Source organism: Bradysia coprophila, unplaced genomic scaffold (assembly GCF_014529535.1).
Source record: "Bradysia coprophila strain Holo2 unplaced genomic scaffold, BU_Bcop_v1 contig_94, whole genome shotgun sequence".
Classification (NCBI taxonomy): Eukaryota; Metazoa; Arthropoda; class Insecta; order Diptera; family Sciaridae; genus Bradysia; species Bradysia coprophila.
Window position 1 is genome coordinate 5,094,733 of NW_023504022.1, and position 14,530 is coordinate 5,109,262.

Below are 14,530 nucleotides of genomic sequence, written 5' to 3' on the forward strand. Positions count from 1 at the left end.
GTACTTCCGGGGCAAATAGGGTCTTATTGGGTTTAAAATTCATCCACACTGAGATATGTACAGTTGAATGGGTTATTATGAATGACACGGCTCGAAACTCCTCAACACCCAATAGCTGCTGATTCTAATCAGTAGCTATTAAATCTTTTACTCTATTTCCCCAAGTGACTCTTCTTCTAAAGCTTGTCACGTGGCACAGGTTAATACATCATGTAAATCAGATCAAAAAAAAAAAGAAAACATTTTGGCAGAATTTTTATTTTATTTTTATAGAAAAATATGTTGCCGACGAGGCTCGATAGGTAAAGTGAAACCATTGACGCAATGTTACGTATTAATGTTCCAGTATTTGCTCTAATTGTTGGTATAACTTTAAAGGATGTTGAAGTTCAAGTACTTAGTAATAATTTTAGTGGCCATTCAGATATGGAGAAGTGCGATAAGGGAAATGCGTAAATTTGGAATAAAATGTTTTTGGAAAATTAGAAATTTAACGTGTTACGAACATCTCAAACTCTAAAAAAAACGTTTAAATAGAGTCAACAATTGGTTTAACCTTTATATTTACACATTACATTTTAACCTTATAAGCTGTTCCAACTTAGATTCCAGTTCGCTAACAATTACTTTAGCTCAGTACGTAAATGCTCGAGTGGAGTGTTAGGGGTGCCTGGTTCAAATCCAGAACGGAACACTATTTTTGGTTTTCTGTTTTTTTTTTAAATATTTATTATTAACAACTTCGCACACAGGCTTATATTGACCTAAATTGCGTACGATTTTATTTTCAATGAATTGCGACAAAAAAGACTGCTCATAATAATGGCGCAGCGGTTAAGTATAAACCATTGGTCTTGTCTTCATTCGACGTTCAGAACGGAGAATCTTTGTTTTGAGTGCACCAACGTTTTATTTAATCGTACAACGTGTGTACACACCATTTCCAAATTATATTGTTTTCACTTGCAGAGTGTGGAAATAATACTTTGTATAGAAAGGCTGAGAAAGTGAACCCGTACTTTTCGTTAGATTTTTTAAAGATAATTTAAGTGCTCGACGCGATACATTCATTCAGATGTTCGAATGCGTCGAATAAAGCGAGAAAACCAACTGTAGCTCTATATCTGAACCGCTCTAAACAACGTGTTCGTACATCTAAATGATCGGAATGAATGCGGCATGTCGAGCACTTCAATTATCTATCAAAATTCTAACGGTCAATGCGAGTCGACTTTTTAGCCTTCTGTACCAAGTCAACTGAGGTTCATAAGATGTACTGAGACACGCCAAGCAATTAAGACCACGTCAACAAACCCATAATCAAACGTAGTTATTTATACGGGGCACACATAATTAGCCGACTTCTCAATTTCATAGTTTTGGACATCATTTACTTAAGTTCTCCAAGTGACTCTTCTTCTAAAGCTTGCCACGTGGCATCATAGAATTCAGATAGCAAAAAAAACGTTTTGGCGGAAAAAAATTTATTTTTGAAAAAAAAATATGTTGCCGACGAGGCTCGAACCCGGGACCCCACAGTTATCAGTCAGTGATTTTGACCACTATGTCACGAAGACTTATTTTTTCGCAGATGTTATACCCATCTTGATGTGTACGTCAAAACTTTCTCCAGAACAATTACCCTTAACCGGCCAATCGTGGGTGTAGAATATCTTCGTTTGCTTGTGTGTGTGTACTGTCCACTTCGTTGAGAACCAGTTTTGTAAGCAACCTCATGTGTAACGTCCATTTGTTCGGTGAAAGTCACGTGTGTGTTGGTAAATTATTTCAAGTTAACGATTAGACGATGCTTCATCACAACCACCGTGGCGCAGTGGTAATACACGAGATCGATGTTCAGACCGCAAGCCATAAACGAAAGCGGGTTCGAATCTCGTGGGAAGGTCGGTTGAAAAGGGATATAAGAGTTCGGTTGTCAGTCGGTTATGAGGTCCATAGTACTTTACCTGGAAATATGGTACTATGGACACCACTATCGATTCTAGTCACTAGGCAAACGAACTATCCTGAGATCACCTTTTTGTTTTTGTTTTTTTTTAATTTCATCTGTTGCAGCTCGCCCATTCTGATCTGAAATAATAATTTAAAAAAATCTGTGAGACCTGTCGCATTAAACCGAAAAGTATCTTCACACAGTCTCTATCTGAATGGAACATCATTATCAGTTCGGAGACAAATAAAATCTGAAAAGCCAGCCAAGCAATTTAAGCTTGGTCGTTAGCCAATACAAGGTCAAAAGCTTCATTAAATTTTAATTTTTCAATCAGAAAAATCAGAATGATTAGAAACGCGACTGAATTCGTAAGAATGTAAGAAAGTTCTAGATTTCTGGATTGAACGTCTTTCTGGATTTCAAAAATTGGCCGTCGAATGAACAACAAGTTATCACAAATGTGTCATGTGTGCCAGAATATGTATTAGAACAGTCACATAACTTGCTCATTAGTGTTTCGGCTCATTTGATTCCAATGAAAATTCAGATTAGCTAATCGTAACGACGACTCAACATTCCATTCAACGCTGAAAGTTGATCAAGCAAATGATTGAAAATGCACGTGGAGACGATCACAAGAATTTTGCACTTGAAACGAGGTACAAGTCAAATTCTAAACTCATTTTCCATAAATTCAGAATTGTTCACAGTAGAAAGTAATCGGATTGTTGTGAAGCAAAACGCTTTTCTTTGAAATTAACTTACCATATTAGTCTGAGTCACTAGCGCTGAGTCGATTCGCAGACCTTGATGTAAAGTGGTCCACGTCCATAGTTCTTTACATTGTTGGACAACCTCCGCTGTAGCGAACAAAACAACGACTGAATTTGGTTTGAATAGTTTCCAACCTCATTACCTCGCACCGACGTAAACGTGCATAGACATTTTTCAACCCTAATGGTGAATCATCATTGCAGGTGTGCATTACTGACATTTCTCAGGTAAAAAAGAAACGAACATTTCCGTGTGTCATAAATCCTTTTTTTTACATTTCTGAAACGGCTGAATAAGCAAAAAGTAAATGCGTTTTTGATGACCTGTCTGAATGGTGACTGTACCTACAATTGAAGACAATCGAATGGAATGCGTTTCTAGCAAAAGGTTTCATAACAAATTCGTTGTGCTGCTGATGACTGAACGTATAAAGAATGAACGGATCAACTTTTGTTTGAATTTCGTTTTGCTTTGACTCAAAAGTGTAACTAAGTTTTACTTTGGACGACGAAAGATCATAACTTGTATTGATTGAGCAAAAAGTTCGGAAGCGCCTTTTACCTTACGTGTCACATGAAGAACTTTTTCCATCTCAGTTTTCCATTAACAGGACAAGCTTACGACTAGTACCGAAAAATTCAACTATTCATCACTCGTAACAAAGTGTACTAATATAAGAACTCGACAAAAATACTTAATCGATCGTTCCACATTTCTTTTAAAATTCCTTTCTCTCATTTCCCTAAAAAGCGAGCTAGATCTTCATAAACTTAGAATAGCTCTTAAGCTTTTAAGTTTTTTTTTTATTTTGTAAAATTCTAGAACCAGGCACCACAATTTTCCCCCAACAGCTGTGTAACCTGACCTATGCTACATTTTGTTACACCACAATTCGAATAATTGTCTGAAATTACGCTCATAACCAACACTGAGATTGCTCGGCACTGCATTTTTTCAAACTTCCATGTTGTACACAATAGTTTCATGTGGCAGTTACCTTAAGAGCCTCAGTTGCGTGATGGTTACGACGCTAGGGTTAGGGCATTAATGTCTCGGGTTCGACTCCCCAATTTTTTTTTTTTAGAAGTTGGATCTGGAAGTAAATTGTTGGATACTCCATGATCACCTGTCTGTCAATGTTTCGTTTCAGAATGTCCAGAAAAGTCCTTTTTCTGGTCAAAGTATTTATGCCCATTAAAATGTTCACTTCAGTATTACAATCTGTTATCGATAACGACGACAAAAATAATGACAATCTCTGGGTAATATGGTCCTTTTCTATAGTAAAATGTATGTTAAAAAATTTGAAGTACAAGATTTGAAATCAACCGATTAAAAATACTTTGATAGATTGAAGTAATAGATCCGATAATTATACTGTTCATATGATTGCCGTCTGTAACAGGTTAATTGTTTAGTCGATTAGAAGTCTTTGAACACATTGTACACTCTTTTGTTTTCATTTGTTATCACTGTATATGGAGGCGGCCGACGGTCCGTAACCGTTTTCATCTATCAAGCCAAAGTGTGTGTCTGGACGCAATTGCTTCAGTGGATAATAGGAAGGACAGGAAATATGATTCGTTTCGCCATGACAGACGTGTCGTTGCATACGGTACATAATACGCACACTGTTCTATGAGCATTAGAAAATGAAAGGTTCGTTCAGAACCTTGAGAAAATGTATGTCAATAATATGCACACTGCACACACCATATCTACTTGACCGGTATAGTAGGCAAACATCGTTTTCGTTTGTACTTACATATTTGTTACTGATGGCACATCCTGGTGAGCATCCATCTTGGGCTAGAAATTTTCAGTTTTCTACTTCGAAAGAAATATCTTCCGGTGTGCTCGTTGCATGAGTAAATTGTTACTTATACGTACGGTTGCATTTATGTGTGCAACTGATTCAAGTGGCATCACTAATGCTACTTCAGTCATAAATTGCTTGTATGTAAATTTCGGGTTGTAATCAGATACAGCCACTTTTTGATGATGCTCTGTATGGTAGAATTACGGTAATATAGTAGCTTGCAATGTGTGCATGGTAGGGAAGCTTCTAGGAAGGAAAGAAATTGTTATTCTTGTGAATCGTCGAAGTCGCCGAATATCACAGAATATCGCTTGCGCTATCACTACGATTCATAGATCTTTTCACCCAAAATTGGAAGTTTTCTTCTTTGTTTATCTGTTTTAGCTTTCCGCTTTCCCAGACGGATGTGTTACGAAACCATAAATTTCCGTAAAGGACAACTAAGTCAAATGGTAAACCAACCTTCACCGAAACATTATGTTCGTATTAACGTGAATTGCATTCGAATAATTATCTCAAAATACGCTCATAATCAACACGTGGCACTACATTCTTTTGAAACTTCCACGTCGTACACAATAGTTTCTTGTAGCACTTGCCTTGAGCGCCTCAGTTGTGTAGTGGTCTTGGTAGGTCAATGGATGATGTATGTTTGGAATACACTTTCCAAGAATTGTTTAAGCTAGCAATTTATCTAAAACAAATCAGTTGAGAGATGAAAAATAAGATCAGTTGGAACATAAACCAAAGATTGATGCTTTGTTGTGATCGTGAAAATTTATAGATGTTTCTTCGAGAAGGAGGTGATGGAAATGGTGGCATGGCAAGACTGGTGAAGTTATGATCTTCGTCGTCAGCACTTTCGTTCTCCTTTGTTCCTACTTGAGTTTTCTATTGTAGAATCAAAGTTTAAACATAAAATGAAGTAGAATGCTTATAAGGTGAAGTACATGAAGCACGTTTAATAGGTAAAGTCAAACCATTGACGCAATGTTACGTATTAATGTTCCAGTATTTGCTCTAATTGATGGTATAACTTTGAAGGATGTTGAAGTTCAAGTACTTAGTAATAATTTTAGTGGCCGTTCAGATATGGAGAAGTGCGATAAGGGAAATGCGTAAATATGGAATAAAATGTTTTTGGAAAATTAGAAATTTAACGTGTTACGGACATCTCACACTCTAAAAAAAAAGCGTTTAAATAGAGTCAACAATTGGTTTAACCTTTATATTTACACATTACATTTTAACCTTATAAGCTGTTCAAAATTAGATTCCAGTTCGCTAACAATTACTTTAGCTCAGTACGTAAATGCTCGACTGGAGTGTTAGAGGTGCCTGGTTCAAATCCAGAACGGAACACTATTTTTGGTTTTCTGTTTTTTTTTTTTAAATATTTATTATTAACAACTTCGCACACAGGCTTATATTGACCTAAATTGCGTACGATTTTATTTTCAATGAATTGCGACAAAAAAGACTGCTCATAATAATGGCGCAGCGGTTAAGTATAAACCATTGGTCTTGTCTTCATTCGACGTTCAGAACGGAGAATCTTTGTTTTGAGTGCACCAACGTTTTATTTAATCGTACAACGTGTGTACACACCATTTCCATATTATATTGTTTTCACTTGCAGAGTGTGGAAATAATACTTTGGATAGAAAGGCTGAGAAAGTGAACCCGTACTTTTCGTTAGATTTTTTAAAGATAATTTAAGTGCTCGACGCGATACATTCATTCAGATGTTCGAATGCGTCGAATAAAGCGAGAAAACCAACTGTAGCTCTATATCTGAACCGCTCTAAACAACGTGTTCGTACATCTAAATGATCGGAATGAATGCGGCATGTCGAGCACTTCAATTATCTATCAAAATTCTAACGGTCAATGCGAGTCGACTTTTTAGCCTTCTGTACCAAGTCAACTGAGGTTCATAAGATGTACTGAGACACGCCAAGCAATTAAGACCACGTCAACAAACCCATAATCAAACGTAGTTATTTATACGGGGCACACATAATTAGCCGACTTCTCAATTTCAAACTTTTGGTCATCATTTACTTAAGTTCTCCAAGTGACTCTTCTTCTAAAGCTTGCCACGTGGCATCATAGAATTCAGATAGCAAAAAAAAAACGTTTTGGCAGAAAAAAATTTATTTTTGAAAAAAAAAATGTTGCCGACGAGGCTCGAACCCGAGACCCCACAGTTATCAGTCAGTGATTTTGACCACTATGCCATGAAGACTTATTTTTTCGCAGATGTTATACCCATCTTGATGTGTACGTCAAAACTTTCTCCAGAACAATTACCCTTAACCGGCCAATCGTGGGTGTAGAATATCTTCGTTTGCTTGTGTGTGTGTACTGTCCACTTCGTTGAGAACCAGTTTTGTAAGCAACCTCATGTGTAACGTCCATTTGTTCGGTGAAAGTCACGTGTGTGTTGGTAAATTATTTCAAGTTAACGATTAGACGATGCTTCATCACAACCACCGTGGCGCAGTGGTAATACACGAGATCGATGTTCAGACCGCAAGCCATAAACGAAAGCGGGTTCGAATCTCGTGGGAAGGTCGGTTGAAAAGGGATATAAGAGTTCGGTTGTCAGTCGGTTATGAGGTCCATAGTACTTTACCTGGAAATATGGTACTACGGACACATCGATCGATTCTAGTCAGTAGGCAAACGAACTATCCTGAGATCACCTTTTTGTTTTTTTTTTTTTAATTTCATCTGTTGCAGCTCGCCCATTCTGATCTGAAATAATAATTTAATAAAAAAATCTGTGAGACCTGTCGCATTAAACCGAAAAGTATCTTCACACAGTCTCTATCTCAATGGAACATCATTATCAGTTCGGAGACAAATAAAATCTGAAAAGCCAGCCAAGCAATTTAAGCTTGGTCGTTAGCCAATACAAGGTCAAAAGCTTCATTAAATTTTAATTTTTCAATCAGAAAAATCAGAATGATTAGAAACGCGACTGAATTCGTAAGAATGTAAGAAAGTTCTAGATTTCTGGATTGAACGTCTTTCTGGATTTCAAAAATTGGCCGTCGAATGAACAACAAATTATCACAACTTATTACTAAGCTGTGTCATGTGTGCCAGAATATGTATTAGAACAGTCACATAACTTGCTCATTAGTGTTTTGGCTCATTTGATTCAACACTGAAAGTTGATCAAGCAAATGATTGAAAATGCACGTGGAGAAGACGATCACAAGAATTTTGCACTTGAAACGAGTTACGAGTCTAATTCACAATTGTTCACAGTAGAAACTAATCGGATTGCTGTGAAGCAAAACGCTTTTCTTTGAAATTAACTTACCATATTAGTCTGAGCCACTAGCGCTGAGTCGATTCGCAGACCTTGATGTAAAGTGGTCCACGTCCATAGTTCTTTACATTGTTGGACAACCTCCGCTGTAGCGAACAAAACAACGACTGAATTTGGTTTGAATAGTTTCCAACCTCATTACCTCGCACCGACGTAAACGTGCATAGACATTTTTCAACCCTAATGGTGAATCATCATTGCAGGTGTGCATTACTGACATTTCTCAGGTAAAAAAGAAACGAACATTTCCGTGTGTCATAAATCCTTTTTTTTTACATTTCTGAAACGGCTGAATAAGCAAAAAGTAAATGCGTTTTTGATGACCTGTCTGAATGGTGACTGTACCTACAATTGAAGAAAATCGAATGGAATGCGTTTCTAGCAAAAGGTTTCAAAACAAATTCGTTGTGCTGCTGATGACTGAACGTATAAAGAATGAACAGATCAACTTTTGTTTGAATTTCGTTGCTTTGACTCAAAAGTGTAACTAAGTTTTACTTTGGACGACGAAAGAGCATAACTTGTATTAATTGAGCAAAAAGTTCGGAAGCGCCTCTTACCTTACGTGTCACATGAAGAACTTTTTCCATCTCAGTTTTCCATTAACAGGACAAGCTTACGACTAGTACCGAAAAATTCAACTATTCATCACTCGTAACAAAATGTACTAATGTAAGACCTCGACAAAAATACTTAATCGATCGTTCCACATTTCTTTACAACTAACTATCTCTCATTTCCCTAAAAAGCGAGCTAGATCTTTATAAACTTAGAATAGCTCTTAAGTTTTTAAGTTTTTTATTTTTATTTTGTAAAATTCTAGAACCAGGCACCACAATTTTCACCGAACAGCTGTGTAACCTGACCTACTACGTTACATTTTATTACACCACAATTCGAATAATTGTCTGAAATTACGCTCATAACCAACACTGAGATTGCTCGGCACTGCATTTTTTCAAACTTCCATGTTGTACACAATAGTTTCATGTGGCAGTTACCTTAAGAGCCTCAGTTGCGTAATGGTTACGACGCTAGGGTTAGGGCATTAATGTCTCGGGTTCGACTCCCCAAATGTTTTTTTTTTTTTTTAGAAGTTGGATTTGGAAGTAAATTGCTGGATACTCCATGATCACCTGTCTGTCAATATTTCGTTTCAGAATGTCCAGAAAAGTCCTTTTTCTGGTCAAAGCATTTATGCCCATTAAAACGTTCACTTCAGTATTACAATCTGTTATCGATAACGACGAAAAAAATAATGACAAGCTCTGGGTAATATGGTCCTTTATAATAGTAACTGTTTTCATCTATCAAGCCAAAGTGTGTGTCTGGACGCAACGGCTTCAGTGGATAATAGGAAGGACAGGAAATATGATTCGTTTCGCCATGACAGACGTGTCGTTGCATACGGTACATAATACGCACACTGTTCTATGAGCATTAGAAAATGAAAGGTTCGTTCAGAACCTTGAGAAAATGTATGTCAATAATATGCACACTGCACACACCATATCTACTTGACCGGTATAGTAGGCAAACATCGTTTTCGTTTGTACTTACATATTTGTTACTGATGGCACATCCTGGTGAGCATCCATCTTGGGCTAGAAAATTTCAGTTTTCTACTTCGAAAGAAATATCTTCCGGTGTGCTCGTTGCATGAGTAAATTGTTACTTATACGTACGGTTGCATTTATGTGTGCAACTGATTCAAGTGGCATCACTAATGCTACTTCAGTCATAAATTGCTTGTATGTAAATTTCGGGTTGTAATCAGATACAGCCACTTTTTGATGATGCTCTGCAAAGCACCTAGCAGGGTAATAGAAAAAAAAAGTAGTAGTTTAATCGAAGTATGCGAATATTTCCATACCTTTTTTTTCATAATGTCATTGCAAAACTACCATTAAGGCTGCTAATGGTATTATTGGTATCAAAAAACTACTCTATTTGACATGTAAAAATCTCTATTACCCTGCTAGGTGCTTTGTGCTCTGTACAGTAGAATTACGGTAATATAGTAGCTTGCAATGTGTGCATGGTAGGGAAGCTTCTAGGAAGGAAAGAATATGTTATTCTTGTGAATCGTCGAAGTCGAATATCACAGAATATCCCTTGCGCTATCACTACGATTCATAGATCTTTTCACCCAAAATTGGAAGTTTTCTTCTTTGTTTATCTGTTTTAGCTTTCCGCTTTTCCAGACGGATGTGTTACGAAACCATAAATTTCCGTAAAGGACAACTAAGTCAAATGGTGAAGGCTTCTGTCGACACATTTTATGTATCGGTACAACGTGATTCAAGTTCATTACCAAGAAAAGACGAAAAAATGATTTTTAGCCCCGTACGAAGTACAAAGGGGCTTATAGGATTACGATGCCGTGTGTAATTGATGGAATTCGAAGCAGACGGTAAGGGCAAAGTGTTTGCCTATGTTCATAGATGACGAATCTGCAATAAAAATTTTGTCTGTCCGTCTGTCACGTCGATATCTTGAGTAAATCAAATCCGATTTCAAATTTTTTTTTCCCTGAAAGATAGTCGAAATAGTGAGGCTAAGTTTGAAGATGGGCATATTCGGGTCGGCCCTTCGTGAGTTAGGGCCGCCTAAGTGCTTTAAGGTCTTTTGGGGATATTTACGGAAAAAAAAACGATGGAAATGCAAATGAAACGGCAAAAGATAGGTATTGTCGATACCGATCCAGGAAAAAAAAGTTTATTAAAATCGGGTGAATGGACCCTAGAAGTGAAAGACTACTCCGCCCTAAGTGTATTTTGCATATAACTCGAGCAAATTTCATCCGTTTTTCGTAATTTTTGTTTCATTTGGAAGGTAATCAAAGGCCGAATAGAATGTTGTTGAAAAAAAATTAAATTTGGGTCCTCGGACTAAGGCCGCTACTAGGGCCCTATGTGTATTTTACATATAACTCGAGCAAATTTCATCCGTTTTTCGTAATTTTTGTTTTATTTGGAAGGTAATCAAAGGCCGAATAGAATGTTGTTGAAAAAAAATTAAATTTGGGTCCTCGGACTAAGGCCGCTACTAGGGCCCAATGCGTATTTTACATACAACTCGAGTAAATTTCATCCGTTTTTCGTAATTTTTGTTTCATTTGAAAGATAATCGAACACCGAATAGAATGGTGTTGAAAAAAAAATTAAATTTGGGTCGTTGGACTAAGGCCGCTACTAGGGCCCTATGTGTATTTTACATATAACTCGAGCAAATTTCATCCGTTTTTCGTAATTTTTGTTTCATTTGGAAGGTAATCAAAGGCCGAATAGAATGTAGTTGAAAAAAAAATTGGATCCTCGGACTGAGGCCGATACTAGCCCCTATGTGTATTTATACTCAATAAATTAAAATTTTAGGGCTATTTGAAATTTTTGTTTTATTTGAAAGGAACGTCGTACGGGGCTTCGTAATTGCGCTATGCGCAATTTCTAAGATGTACACATTACATAATAATTTTACTTTAACTACTTTAACCGGCGCATAGGCTTACGGTCAAAGTAGGGTGACAGACGCACTAGGGTCACGTACGCAATAGATATACGGGTTTGTACGGGGCTCAGTCGCAGCAAACGCTCCGACTGTTCTGATGGCTCGTTTAAAGATAATTTAAGTGCTCGACGCGATACATTCATTCAGATGTTCGAATGCGTCGAATAAAGCGAGAAAACCAACTGTGGCTCTATATCTGAACCGCTCTAAGCAACGTGTTCGTACATCTAAATGATTGGAATGAATGCGGCATGGCGAGCACTTCAAATATCTTTCGAAAGTCTAACGATCAATGCGAGTCGACTTTTTAGCCTTCTGTACCAAGTCAACTGAGGTTCATAAGATGTACTGAGACACGCCAAGCAATTAAGACCACGTCAACAAACTCATAATCAAACGTAGTTATTTATACGGGGCACACATAATTAGCCGACTTCTCAATTTCATAGTTTTGGACATCATTTACTTAATTTCTCCAAGTGACTCTTCTTCTAAAGCTTGCCACGTGGCATCATAGAATTCAGATAGCAAAAAAAAACGTTTTGGCGGAAAAAAATTTATTTTTGAAAAAAAATATGTTGCCGACGAGGCTCGAACCCGAGACCCCACAGTTATCAGTCAGTGATTTTGACCACTATGTCACGAAGACTTATTTTTTCGCAGATGTTATACCCATCTTGATGTGTACGTCAAAACTTTCTCCAGAACAATTACCCTTAACCGGCCAATCGTGGGTGTAGAATATCTTCGTTTGCTTGTGTGTGTGTACTGTCCACTTCGTTGAGAACCAGTTTTGTAAGCAACCTCATGTGTAACGTCCATTTGTTCGGTGAAAGTCACGTGTGTGTTGGTAAATTATTTCAAGTTAACGATTAGACGATGCTTCATCACAACCACCGTGGCGCAGTGGTAATACACGAGATCGATGTTCAGACCGCAAGCCATAAACGAAAGCGGGTTCGAATCTCGTGGGAAGGTCGGTTGAAAAGGGATATAAGAGTTCGGTTGTCAGTCGGTTATGAGGTCCATAGTACTTTACCTGGAAATATGGTACTACGGACACATCGATCGATTCTAGTCAGTAGGCAAACGAACTATCCTGAGATCACCTTTTTGTTTTTGTTTTTTTTTTTCATCTGTTGCAGCTCGCCCATTCTGATCTGAAATAATAATTTAAAAAAATCTGTGAGACCTGTCGCATTAAACCGAAAAGTATCTTCACACAGTCTCTATCTCAATGGAACATCATTATCAGTTCGGAGACAAATAAAATCTGAAAAGCCAGCCAAGCAATTTAAGCTTGGTCGTTAACCAATACAAGGTCAAAAGCTTCATTAAATTTTAATTTTTCAATCAGAAAAATCAGAATGATTTGAAACGCGACTGAATTCGTAAGAATGTAAGAAAGTTCTAGATTTCAGGATTGAACATTTTTCTGAATTTCAAAAAATTGGCCGTCGAATGAACAACAAATTATCACAACTTATTACTAAGCTGTGTCATGTGTGCCAGAATATGTATTAGAACAGTCACATAACTTGCTCATTAGTGTTTCGGCTCATTTGATTGCAATGAAAATTCAGATTAGCTAATCGTAACGACGACTCGACTTTCCATTCAACACTGAAAATTGATCAAGCAAATGATTGAAAATGCACGTGGAGACGATCACAAGAATTTTGCACTTTGAACGAGTTACGAGTCAAATTCACAATTGTTCACAGTAGAAACTAATCGGATTGCTGTGAAGCAAAACGCTTTTCTTTGAAATTAACTTACCATATTAGTCTGAGCCACTAGCGCTGAGTCGATTCGCAGACCTTGATGTAAAGTGGTCCACGTCCATAGTTCTTTACAGTGTTGGATAACCTCCGCTGTAGCGAACAAAACAACGACTGAATTTGGTTTGAATAGTTTCCAACCTCATTACCTCGCACCGACGTAAACGTGCATAGACATTTTTCAACCCTAATGGTGAATCATCATTGCAGGTGTGCATTACTGACATTTTGCAGGTAAAAAAGAAACGAACATTTCCGTGTGTCATAAATCCTTTTTTGGGTCTTTTTTCTTCTAGAAAAAATACCCTATTATGGCCGGTTTGTCTGTCTGTCTGTCTGTCTGTCCGTCTGTCTGTTCCACAAATTTGGTAGTTTTGGTTGCTCTCAGTCGGTAGTTGGTATTTTTGGTGGTTGGTAGTTTCGAGCTGGATTAACATTCAAAATTGCAAAGCCACCATGAGCATATCGACACCAGGCAAATAATAATTATTTGTTATCTCATCACCGATAGCTCACAGTTAACATTGCAATTCGAAAATTTGGTAGTTGGTAGTTGGACTACCAAGGCTATAATTGACTACCGAACGTAATTTTTGGGGAAGAGATGTTTACTATTCGAGAACTACGCACCGACTGACGAAATTATTCTACATGCTCGGCTATTTATAAATCGGAAATTTGGTAGTCGGTAGCTTTGGTAGTTGGTAGTTGCGAGATGGATTGACATTCAAAATTGCAAAGCCACCATGAGCATATCAACACCAGGCAAATAATAATTATCTGTTATCTGATAACCGATAGTTCACAGTTAACATTGCAATTCGAAAATGTGGTAGTTTTGGTAGGTCAAATAATTGGTAGTTGGTAGTTCCAAACAGAAATTAGAAAAAAGACCTCACCAGGCTTTAGCCGGTCTATTCTTGTTTTTTACCTTTCTGAAACGGCTGTATAAGCAAAAAGTAAATGCGTTTTTGATGACCTGTCTGAATGGTGACTGTACCTACAATTGAAGAAAATCGAATGGAATGCGTTTCTGGCAAAAGGTTTCAAAACAAATTCGTAGTGCTGCTGATGACTGAACGTATAAAGAATGAACGGATCAACTTTTGTTTGAATTTCGTTTTGCTTTGTCTCAAAAGTGTAACTAAGTTTTACTTTGGACGAACTTGTATTAATTGAGCAAAAAGTTCGGAAGCGCCTCTTACCTTACATGTCACTTGAAAAACCTTTTCCATCTCGGTTTTCCATTAACAGGACAAGCTTACGACTAGTACCGAAAAATTCAACTATTCATCACACGTAACAAAATGTACTAATGTAAGACCTCGACAAAAATACTTAATCGATCG

At 37.3% G+C, this 14,530-nt stretch overlaps 3 long non-coding RNA genes across 3 annotated transcripts; all 3 read right to left on the reverse strand.

The window, feature by feature from the left end:
* Positions 1-2,050: 2,050 nt before the first annotated feature.
* On the reverse strand, positions 2,051-2,819 carry LOC119085065. The gene is made up of 2 exons (XR_005089222.1): positions 2,720-2,819; positions 2,051-2,091 (listed from the first exon to the last, which is right to left on the reverse strand). It is a non-coding gene; the product is annotated as an uncharacterized LOC119085065 (long non-coding RNA).
* Positions 2,820-7,277: 4,458 nt separating this feature from the next.
* On the reverse strand, positions 7,278-7,982 carry LOC119085066. The gene is made up of 2 exons (XR_005089223.1): positions 7,882-7,982; positions 7,278-7,307 (listed from the first exon to the last, which is right to left on the reverse strand). It is a non-coding gene; the product is annotated as an uncharacterized LOC119085066 (long non-coding RNA).
* Positions 7,983-12,522: 4,540 nt separating this feature from the next.
* LOC119085067 lies at positions 12,523-13,316 on the reverse strand. The gene is made up of 2 exons (XR_005089224.1): positions 13,180-13,316; positions 12,523-12,560 (listed from the first exon to the last, which is right to left on the reverse strand). It is a non-coding gene; the product is annotated as an uncharacterized LOC119085067 (long non-coding RNA).
* Positions 13,317-14,530: the final 1,214 nt, after the last annotated feature.